Below are 12,727 nucleotides of genomic sequence, written 5' to 3' on the forward strand. Positions count from 1 at the left end.
ATTCTTAATAGTTTTTTGACACAAAATTTGGGAGACTGTTTTTGACTCCTCTGGTAAAGGAGATGGTTTTTGCCAGGTTCTGAGTTTCTTGGTTGAATGCCATTTCAGCCAGGTTCCTAACAAAAAGGAACCAAGTGCGCTCTTCAAAATATTCTTCAGTATTTTAGAGACAGAATATTTTAAATTCCAAGCGTTGCACATATCCTTGGACATTCACACTAGGGCATTTTTATTCCTCTTTTAGAAATAATTTCCATCAAATGATTCTCTGTATGCCAGTTGATACATTTTCCCCATATGGCACAGGTGTCACAGGTGACATGCAGAGCATATCTCCTGGCACACAAGTTGTTGTCGTAGCTCTGCTCCAATGTGCATGTATCCCAGCGACCGATTAGGTCCCACAGAGTTGGTCTTCTCGGGGTCCCGTCGACAAAACAATGCTGTCTGGCGGGACCTAGGGGAAGAGCCTTCTCTGTGGCGGCCCTGACCCTCTGGAATCAACTCCCCCCGGAGATTAGGACTGCTACCACCCTCCTTGCCTTTTGTAAACTCCTAAAAACCCACATTTGCCGCCAGGCATGGGGAAATTGATTCCCCTCGGCTGCTCCGTTTTATGTATGGTTTGGGTTGCATGAGTGTTTTTAAATCAAGGGTTTTTAACTGTTTTCCTGTTTTAATCATTGGATTTGTATTTTGTATTCTTGTTGTGAGCCGCTCCGAGTCTTCGGAGAGAGGCACCATACAAATCTAATTAATTAATTAATTAATTAGCCAGCCAACTGATTTTTGGCTTGCACAGGGGCTCTGGGGGGGGGGGGGCATTTTTGGCTTTTATACAGCTCCAGGGGAATGGGAGAGGGTGTTTTACCCTCCTTCAGCTTCAGGGAAGCCTTTGGAGTCTGGGGAGGGCAAAACAAAAGCCTATTGGGCCTACCAGAAGTTAGGAAACAGGCCATTTTCAGCCTTCAGCATTGAATTATGGGTGTGGGCACTTGTACATGCGGGATACCAAACACAGACACTCTTTCAGCACCCAAGGGGAAAAAGGTTCACCATCACTGTGGTAGGGTATTCCCCATAAGTATCCTCTTGAGAAGAAACTTGGATTTGGTAAGATTGGCACCATATTTCGGTTGAGACAGAGCAGCACAAAAGTTACAAAAGTTGGGGAATGCGGAAGGTTTGAAGTCTCAATTTCAAATTCTCCCTCTTTTCATGTAATTTTGTTTTTTTTCTTTGGAAGTGTCCTAAATGATATTTTTTCACTCCCTTTGAAAATGGTCTTTGTCTAATGTTCTGCATAGTAAACTTTATGGAACTTTGTGAAGACACATCAAGCCTTAACTTCTGCTACTTCAGTGTCCCACATTAGCTCAATGGTGATACCTCCATTCACTCTAAATGTAGATCAGAAGATACTGGAAGAGAAGGATGTTTGCTTACTGTACAATAACCCCCAGAATGTCCTGGGGGCACATAAACAAATTAAATTTATAATAGGCACTGAAAGAGTGTGTATAAGTGTTTTGACAATGCTAGGGTCAGGAAGCCAGGCTGGAGGCGGATCTTGCTGACGGCCAAGGAGTGGAGCCGGCTGAGCGCCCAGCAGTGAGTCATGGCTGCTAGGAGTTAAATGGAAACACATGTGCAACCATTTGCAAGCTTTATTACTCACAGCAGGAAAAGTGTGGACACTTGGTAAACACAGGCCAAAGGCTGGGCTGATGCTTGCATTCAGACTTCCACAGTTCCCACACCCACTGTTGCAGAGTCTCATTGGCTCAAGATATTCACTGTGCAAATTGAAGCCTCCCTACTCTCCCGGACATCCTGCTAAGAGGAATGCTTTATGAAGTTCTGCTGCAGTGTTCAAAATTTCAATTGTGTCTTCCTCAATTCTTCTCCTGGCCCAGGGAGCCATCTGAAGTTGATCATCCTACTGCAGGGCACAATTAACACTCCAAATTCAAGGAAATGATTTCACACATCGTCATTCTAGTTCGCAACTATTCATGTGCAGGTATAGCATTCATAACAATACAAATCTTCAATTTCCACTTCAGTCAGATAAAACAGCAGTAAGAGACCAGTTCTAAACTATGCCACCTTGTTATTAAAGATTCTTAGAGTTGTTTTTCTCTAATGATAAACTGATTCATATCTACTTCTGGTTTTTTTTTCCTTAACTGAACTTGCTAAACATTATTATTGTGTCTATTTATATCCCAAGGAGAATTGGATATTCAGAAGATGTTAAGTAAGGTAGGATAGCTCTTATCATAGAGCAGGCAGGGGCTGGATGTGTCACGCACAAGCCACACCCATTCTAGCTCTGCGAAAGGAAAAAACATTGTGAAATGTCATGTCAGGGCAACATGATGCTGTGAGTTTGACCCCAGTGTCATTGAGAAACTAATAGCAGGAAGCAAAAATTGGAACTGTTCCAAATCTCTGTGAGATGCAATTAAGATGAGTTCGTTCTTTATGAATCTGTTTTAGTCCTTATAGTCCTTTCCTTGACTCCATGTTGGTGGGGGGGCTTTGGAGTCCTTAAAATCATAGAGAATATTCACTAAGCTATTTTTTTCATGGTTCTTTGAGGAAAGCCAAACCTCTGTTGGTATTATGATCCAAATGTGTAGCTGGTAGTACCCATATGTTAGCTGGCAAGATTGATAGAGTAGGAGGGAAAAGAGTTTTAATTTAACCTTGAGGATGCTGGATTAGAAGATTAATATGGTTCTAAAATGGGAGAAAAAACCCTCAATATCTTACCTTATATTTATGAAGTACTGACAGCAGAAAATACAAACAAGCTCTAAGCTTTATAAAAATCTAGGAACCTAATGAAAAATCAGACCATCAAATAATATGTACAAAATGGTTCCCCATGTTAACTGAACCATGCTTATTCCTTTCCCCCAATTTTCATCATGACTTATGAACCTTAAAATAATCTCATTGGCTAGGCTTATTCAACTTGCTAGGCTACAAAGTGGTTTGCCTTTTAGTGGCTCAAAATGTTGCCTCAATCAACCTTTGAATGGCATTATGTGGAATGCAAGAGTCTTAGTAATTTACCTCAGGAAAGCACACTAGCCATCTTATAAAAACTCAAGAGTAAGCTATTCAGGAACAACCACAGGAAAGTGCATTTTTTCCACTGAAACTTGGTATGCTGATCCAACATTCTTGAACTTTCAAAAGTGACCACTCAATCCACTGCATCTTCTTCATGGTCTGGAGTGAAAGCATCAATCAATCACAGATTTCCATGTGTGTCAAATTCTAATTCTTGAAAACTAAGTACTGCTTGACCAGTTAGATAATTAGGCATCTCCATCTCCGCATTTGTCAACAGAAGGAATAGCAATAAATAAAGCCTCATTCTAGTAAATTTAGACCTAACATTTTTCACAGTAAATCCAGTCTATGCAACCTCATCATAATTTCAGTCAGCTTTGAGAAGTTGTACCTGATTATAGCAAATCAAACATGAATCAATTATTGTCAAACAATTAGTTTCATTTGTTTCTTCTCAGATTTGTGAAAGGAAAATAAAAGTAATAAATGTTATTTTAAAATAATGTTTTAATAAAAGTGCAGTTTTTATCTTAACAAGCCACTTTTGCTTGTCTCCAGGAAACAAGTAGACAGGGAAGTATAATTTTAAAATACACTAAAAAAAAAATAAAGGGAACACTCAAAGAACACATCCTAGATCTGAATGAAATAAATTTATTGTCAATCAGTGTTGCTTCCTAAGTGGACAGTTTGATTTCACAGAAGTTTGATTTACTTGGAGTTATTTAAGTGTTCCCTTTATTTTTTTGAGCAGTATATATGTATTGGCCCCTGAAATGGCAATACACCAGCAGCAGATAATGGGTTTGGGTTGTTTTCCTTTTCTTTTCTTTGTATTCATGCTGACGGCATTGTATTGGTAGGTGATTAACCAGTGACTAATATACAATACATTTTTTTATCTACCAATCTTTCTGACATGTTTTTGAGTAAGGAAGTATTTTGTTCAAGATTAACAATTAAGAAAGGAACAATACATACATTACTGTGTTTTTAGTAGCTAATTCAAGATTACCATACCTTCTAATTCACTGAAGACAAAGGCTGAATTCTGCTTCTCACCTGAAAAAATTGTATCCTCCCATTCCCCATGGAGCAGAAAGCTGATTTCATTGTTTATACCAAGAACTGCTTACTTACACAAAGATGAAGGAAATTGTGTAATTTTCTGCTGCCAGCACAGTGAAGCTGAAGTTATGGTCCTGCTGCTGTCACATAGCTTGCCAAAATCATTGGGAAAAACACCCAGAAAAATCCAAAATACCTCCCTTCCCCAATTAAATATGTCTGGAAATAAAACAGCAAGAATTGAATAAGGTCTCAATGACCGGAAAACTGCGAAAGGGAGAACCTTGCTATGGGTTTGCAATGTCATGCTAAAATAAGAGCCCCATACAATTAAAAAAATGCTTATGGAACAATATGAAACTATCCATAACCTGTGTGCTTTAATTTACCATATTCATGATTTTGGGGAATCCAGTTATGAATCCAAACACATTAAAAAAAAATCAAGTAAAATGGCCATCCTTAAGTTCTATATACATAGTAAATTAAGAACAAAATTATTTATATTCAGTCTAGAATTATGCACAATTATGGAACCAGAGTATAGAATATAATGCAATATAAATATATTCCTCTCCCACTACTATTTAAATTATGTCCAAACTCCGACCATGATGGTGATCCAGCTGAACATCTACCGGTAAGTATTTTACTAGAATTTCTATCATGGCAGTCACTTAGGTGAGATGAGCGATGTATACCTTTGATAAATTAATAAATCCCAGCAGATTCCACAGTTCTTCAGCCAGCTGAGTTAGAACTGTGTTGAATATTTTAATTAACAACATTTAAAAAGAGAATGCATGTTTTGATAGAGTATAGATAGAAATATATGTATCTAGGAAGCAAAATGGCTTTTCTGTCATTTCCATAGAGTTTGAGAAAAATTTACCATTTAACAGAAAGATGTCCCGTGTGAAATGGATGGAATTGAAGAGCAGCTTTTCCCAACCATCTATTGGAGAAGCTGTGAGATTACATGGGCAGCCAATATTTTCTTGGAAACTTATGTCCTGACTTCGAATTTGAGATCAGGAAGAAAAGCAGAGAGATGAAAAATAAGGTCAGCCTTTTTATTACTTGAGGCAAAGGTTTCACTCTTTCAATTATGTGCACAAAGACAGCAAGACTGGCATGGGAGTCTTGCTCCAACATTGGTGTTAGATCACATTTTCTATCAGGGAACTTCTGAAAGCAGCAGGAATCACAATTAGGGGACTTGGAGTAGTTAGTATAATATACTCGGGTCCTCTTCTAAAACCTTGTGTCCATCTCTCAGCTACATATGCCACCAAAGATAGCTCCTCCGCTCTATCTATTGGTATAGATGGGTGCAGTAAATAATGCATTCCCAAAACTCATCAGCATTCACAAGCCTTCTAAGAAATGAAAAGTACTTTTGTACCTTCCTCATGGGCTGTACCCACTGTAGCTTCTGATGAAGCTAGGAAGCAGCAGACAAAGGAGGTGTCACCAGAATCTCAGCTATTGTCCTCCACAGGCCCTCATAATAAATGTCCACACAGTTGGGATTTTTAATCACCCAGCTACATGGTACCATTGTACATGCCTGCAAACAGAAAAGAGAAAGTTAGCAATGGCTGGATACAAACCTTCTCCAGCTTGGCACCACTCAATATTCAGGATACTGTTTTCAGAATTCCTATTCAGTGTGGCTACATGGATTGAGCCAATCCATCTGGACAGTAGGAGTACAGGAAGGCTGTACTCAAAGAGGAAGCTTGAAATATCAATTAGCAATTATTTTTGCCTCCAATTCCTATGATAAGCCTTTGCCTCTAGCTAGATAATCCATAATGCTTAGTGTTGGTCCTGGTGATTAGATTGATGGCAATGATGGATACAATTTTAGAGCTGCTACTTTCAATTATTAGCCTAAAATAATTGCTTTAATTAACATTTGTGTCCTTTATCCAGTGAAGGGCTACCAAACTTTTTACTACCACACTGTGCACTGCATTTTCTTTCAACATCTTTCAGTGCAAATTGGGTGCTTTGGGGTGTAGCTCCATTTTCGCTACCCCACTGCGTTCCTCCCCTGTCCGGGCAGCAGCCCACCCTTGCCTGTATCACCTTGTAATGTCACAAATTTTCTTGATCTTTATATCCTGATTCAACAGTTGCTTCCCCTTCCATCATTGTAGTGAATGTTTATCACTTGATTAAATAAATACACCATGATAGTCCTCAAGCATTGCTGTTGCAAGTGAAATTCTGTAAAGTATTGTTTGCTTCTGACAGTCAGAAAGACCACTACATTGATGTGATTATGGAATGCCCAGAAGTTATCCAGAAGATTCCAGATTTGGGGCAATTTGCTAGACTCAGATTCCATCAGAGCACAGTTTGTTGGCATTATTAATAGGAATGCTTCAGATGAGGGTTCAAGCCTATTAAATCGCAATTGAAGTGCTGTAATTCTTACTCCTTTTCTAATGACCAGCATTACATTGAAATTTTTCATCATTTCTTGCAGCTTAAGACATCAACCTATGCTTTATCCACTTCCAGGTAGAATAGTTTGCTCAGATCCTTATTTCATGTCTGATCTTGTTGTCAGGTTAAGTTAGTTTGGATTGCACAGGTCTCCAGAATTAGATTCTAGATTTATCTTCTTTTGTTAAACTGTCAGAATCTTTGAAAAGGCCAGCTTAACAAATAAGTTAAATAAATTTAGCCATAGCAGACAAAGTACTGGCAGCCAAAAGAAAAATATTTGTAACAAACATGATGAAAAAATATGCCCTAACTGAAGGATATCTTTGACTTGCTCAAAGCCTGTCTTGGCCAGCTGGTCCAGAGAGCTAGAGTTGATGTGAAATCATGCCTTCTGCAAATAATAACCAGCCCATCTCTTCAGGCCCAAGGCCAAATCCAATTGAGTTCAGTATTTTACATACTTGTACCTAATAGCAGAATCTTGCCAAACTAAAACTATAAATTTCCAATCTAGTCAATATAGCCAGATAGATGTTTTATAATCTATATACTACTAAATTTTTTGTGTCTGTAACTTTTAACTGGGCAAAACAGTGCATCAAAGAACAGCAATTCTTGATTCAAGATACCTCCAATGAACTAACTTATGGAATGCATCCAAAATCTGGGACACTTAACTCCCATGGAATTGAAATGTGGCAAATTTGTGACGACTTCAGTGCTGCTGCATTGCTGCCTAGCAGTTCAGTTGACCAGACCCAGACTTGCTCTTGGGAAGCCAGGTAGACTAGTCAGCTGCCAGAAGGCAGTCAGCCATGGTCAATTCATCATGAAGTTGGATGTCACCCCTACTCCCACTGCTTTTTTGCGTTTGACCATTCTATTTCTGTTTAAGTAAAGGAAATATCTCTCAAATGACAATCCAACGGGTCACGGGTTGTCCAGTTATTTTAAAATCTAATTTTAAACTATGTTGAAATCTTTTACAAGAAGTGGTATATAAATCCTGCCAAGATGGGGGTGGTTGACTGCAAGCCACTGATGTATTTGAGATGGAAACTGGTTAGATGATTCTCTGTCCCCACCAACATTTGGATGGCCTCCATTCACCCACCGCTCCACTGTAGCTGTCTGACATTCATATGTTCTAAGAATAACTTTAAAGTCTATGTGGAAAACAGAGGCATTAAATAACTTAATGCACCCTGGAGATTAGCTTTGCAATTTCCCTCTCTTTTTTTTTAAAAAAAGGTAAAGTTTGTTTATTTATTTTATTTATTTTTATTTATTTTTATTTATTTTATTTATTTTATTTATTTTATTTATTTTATTTATTTTATTTATTTTATTTATTTTATTTATTTTATTTATTTTATTTATTTTATTTATTTTATTTATTTTATTTATTTTATTTATTTTATTTATTTATTCATTCATTCATTTATTTATTGGATTTGCATGCTGCCCCTCTCCGCAGACTCGGGGCGGCTAACAACAGTAATAAAACAGCATATAATAATAATCCAATACTAAAAACAGTTAAAAACCCATTATTATAAAAACCAAACATACATACAGATATACCATGCATAAAATTGTAAAGGCCTAGGGGGAAAGAGTATCTCAATTCCCCCATGCCTGGCGGCAGAGGTGGGTTTTAAGCAGCTTACGAAAGGCAAGGAGGGTGGGGGCAATTCTAATCTCTTGGGGGAGTTGGTACCAGAGGGCTGGGGACACCACAGAGAAGGCTCTTCCCCTGGGTCCCGCCAAGCAACATTGTTTAGAAGACCCACTCTGTGGGACCTAACTGGTCGCTGGGATTCGTGCAGCAGAAGGCGGTCCCTGAGATAATCTGGTCCGGTGCCATGAAGGGCTTTATAGGTCATAACCAACACTTTGAATTGTGACCGGAAACTGATCGGCAACCAATGCAGACTGCGGAGTGTTGGTGTAACATGGGCATATTTGGGAAAGCCCATGATTGCTCTCGCAGCGGCATAATATCTGCTTGCGTAAGGAATGTGGAAAGAATCTTGAAGCACCTCAATGCTCAAAGGGCATCTAAGCTATTGGCAATAGATACCCGATGTTGAAAACATGAGCTTCTAATCTCTTCCGATCGCCCATTCTGAATGAAAATGAGGGAATTGCCTGCCTAAAGTCTGGCTAGATTTATCACATTAAATTATGATTTCACATTCCTCTTAGTGAACCTCGTGGTCCCTTCTCTCATAATGAGTTTGCTTTTTGAAGAGAACATTCCATATGAGGGAAGGGATGAAAGACTGTACAGTATACTGTATAAAATTTCCCTCTTACTGCTTCTCCATTTCCTCTTTAAGCAAAAAATGTTGGGGGCTCTAATGTCTTTGCATTTAAAATGCTGTAATCTATTAAATATAAAGAATAAAACAACTACTGTATCCCTTGTGTTTTCATATTTGTTGAGGTCTTTCTAGATACTGTCTTTAATCGACAAAGGTTTCAGTACCCTTATTGATCTAGCAATATGCATGCAATAAGGAATTGATCAAGGACAATTCCATCTGTCTGTCCATTACCCTGGGAGGGGGGGAATTACTGACCCCCTCAGAGAGAGTCCACAACTTGAGTGTCCTCCTCGATCTACAGCTAACATTAGAGAAACATCTTTCAGCTGTGGTGAGGGGGGCGTTTGCCCAGGTTCGCTTGGTGTACCAGTTGCGGCCCTATCTGGACTGGGAGTCATTGCTCACAGTCACTCATGCCCTCATCACCTCGAGGTTCAACTACTGCAGTGGACTCACCACTGGTGGACATTGAATTAGAAACTACATTGAGTTAGAAACATTGAATTAGAAACTTAGAAACTACACCTCCTTATTGCAATTATCAATCTTCTACTGCTGTGGAATGTATGGCAATTGTCTTTACATTCTCCTCTTTGCATTGGCTAGAATTCTCTTTAGCCAGCAATGAGAGAGTACCAAAAGGGGATTGGGCAACTTTTTACCCTATCTTAACCTTTACTTCTCAGTGTTACCTTTTTGCTGTTCGGAAGTGACAGAGGAGGAAATGGGACAAAACCACAGTACCATAGTCCCCTGGATTTTGTATAAAGATGTAATACCAAAATTAGGACATGGTGTGAAGCAAGACTGCCTATCTAATATCTATCATCACTGCACAGATTAACTTCTGGGCTTCGTCAGCTTACAGTTTCAAGATGGCTACAGGTGCACCTTGTGAGATCATAGAACGGTGGAATTGATCTGAAATGGGTAGTATCCTCACACATGAGGGTCTGATTCTCCTACCCTGGCAAAGACCAACAATTGTAGATCACTTGCAGAGATGCTGATGGCAAATAGGTAGTTTAATACTGTCACTTGCTTATGCTATCAGATCTGCATTGCAAAACTTTAGATAATAATAATAATAATAATAATAATAATAATAATAATAATAATAATTTATTAGATTTGTATGCCGCCCCTCTCCGAAGACTCGGGGCAGCTCACAACAATAATAAAAAAACAATATTATAGCGAAACAAATCTAATATTAAAAAAGAAGCATATAAAACCCTATCATATTTAAAAACCAAACAACACATACATACCAAACATAAAATATAAAGAGCCTGGGGGAAAGGTGTCTCAACTCCCCCATGCCTGGTGGTATAGGTGGGTCTTGAGTAATTTATGAAATACAAGGAGGGTGGGGGCAGTTCTAATCTAGAGGGGCAGTTGATTCCAGAGGGCCGGGACCACCACAAAGAAGGCTCTTCCCCTGGGGCCTGCCATACGACATTGTTTAGTCGACGGAAACCGGAGAAGGCAACTCTCGTGCGATAGCAGGCGGTTCCGGAGGTATTCTGGTCCAATGCCATGTAGGGGTTTAAAGGTCATAACCAACACTTTGAATTGTGACTGGAAACTTATCGGCAGCTGCGATGTTTATTGTTATCTAGCAGACATCTGGAGTTTTGCAGACCAGAATTGGAAGCCTGGCTTCATATTATTGAAAGATCAAAACAATTAGAATACCCTGCAAAGTTTAAACTGCTTTTCTACCCCATGTACAATACTCAGAGTGCTCAGCTCTTGCAATTGATTGATTTATTTTATATTTTTTATGCCGCCCTTCTCCTTAGACTCAGGGCAGCTTACAACATGTTAGCAATAGCACTTTTTAACAGAGCCAGCATATTGCCCCCACAATCCGGGTCCTCATTTCACCCACCTCGGAAGGATGGAAGGCTGAGTCAACCTTGAGCCGGTGATGAGATTTGAACTGCTGACCTGCAGATCTAGCTTTAGTGACTTGCAGTACTGCACTCTAGCCACTGCGCCACCTCGGCTCCTTATTCTTATTCAATACAGATGCAACAGCATTTAGAAGTAATAGATTAGGAAGTCTTCTCAATAGACTCTTCCTTCTCCCACCGCAACCATGTCATAAGAAAACGTGGCCATCTGTACAGCCTAAGCACAGCAAAGTGAAGCAACACAGCAAGAATTTCTGACTACACATTTCCATAAACCCACACAATGGCTCAGCCCAGGAAGATTCCACTTGAGACAAATATTTTGAAGCCCTTAAATAAATATGTCAGTGAACTGAAAAGAGAAAGTATTTTTTCCATGGACCAAAGCTAGATCTCCCATGCCGATTTTCATCTGCCCCCTTGGTAAACTACCAAATATCCAGGTTTGGGGAATTACTTAGGCATACAGCAAGTTTTAACAATATAAGAATATAATATAATAAAGTTTTTAGAAGCAGCAAGTTCCAGAATTTGAAAGAGTTGGACAGTTAGGGATTTCATGTCATGGGAAGTTTATTCAGGGAATATTTCCTTGGTCTGGAACTCATAAATGTATTAAAAAGTATAAACAGAAACTCATGTTGCTTCCTGTAGATCATTTGCAATTTCTTGTTCCATGTCTGATTCAAAAGTGCAGATGGACACTGAAAAATAAATGAAAGATCAACACCTCTGCAGTCTGCACATCAACCACTTTTCGTAACCGTATCAAACTTTCAAACCAATATCAACGTATAGTAAAAGAGAATAAAATCAGAAGTGATTTATCTAGTCAAACATGATATTATTGTGATAGTTAAAATGGGAAAGAAAGAAAAACATCTCCCAATCCAAAAGATACAAGAGATGTTTGAGTTAATGTGAACTTTAGGCTTGGTGCCATGCACTGATATCTCAAAAGGAGATTTTTTTCCCATTGTTCTTTGTTAAATTTATTTTACCCTAGGACAGTGATGGCAAATCTTTTTTCCCTCGGGTGCCAAAATAGTGCACGTGCTCACTATTTTGTGTGTGCATGCCCACATTCATATTCAATATACACACACACAAACACACACATTCCCCCATTTCCTGCCCCAGTAGGTCTATTTTTCGCCTTCCAAGCTCCAGAGGCTTTCCAGAGAGCAAAAATGCCCTCCCCTGCCCTCCTGGAGGCTTCCCAGACCAAAAAATGTCCTCCCAGAGCCTCTGTGCATCTCCATGCGAGCCAAAAAACAGCTGGTATGCACTAGAATTGAACTAGGGCAAGGATAGGCAAAGTTGGCTCTTCTATGACATGTGCACTTCAATTCCCAGAATTCCTGAGCTAGTATGATTGGCTCAGGAATTCTGGGAGTTGAAGTCCACAAGTCCACTGTGGCACCTGTACCATAGGTTTGCCATCATGGCCCTAGGACCGGGGTAGGCAAAGTTGGCTCTTCTATGACATATGGACTTCAACTCCCAGAATTCCTGAGCTAGCATGATTGGCTCAGGAATTCTGGGAGTTGAAGTCCACAACTCATAGAAGAGCCAACTTTGCCCACCCCTGCCCTAGGATATGACACTTCATCAGTTTCAACCTAAAGTTCACAGTGGGTATTATTTAGACTGCTCTTATATCCTTTGCATCAAAAACCAAAACCTGGAAACTGTTTTACACTTCTAGCACAAGCAACAGTACTGGCAAACAGTAGCATACACATAGTGAGCAATTAATATATGCAAATGGAAGGCGGCATCCTAGGGCATGGCTTGAGAGCATGTGATGTGTGAATAGGTCAATAGTTTTAATGATAAGTTTAGATTGAGAGATTCATTTGT

This window comes from Erythrolamprus reginae, chromosome 2 (genome assembly GCF_031021105.1).
Source record: "Erythrolamprus reginae isolate rEryReg1 chromosome 2, rEryReg1.hap1, whole genome shotgun sequence".
NCBI classification, from domain to species: domain Eukaryota; kingdom Metazoa; phylum Chordata; class Lepidosauria; order Squamata; family Dipsadidae; genus Erythrolamprus; species Erythrolamprus reginae.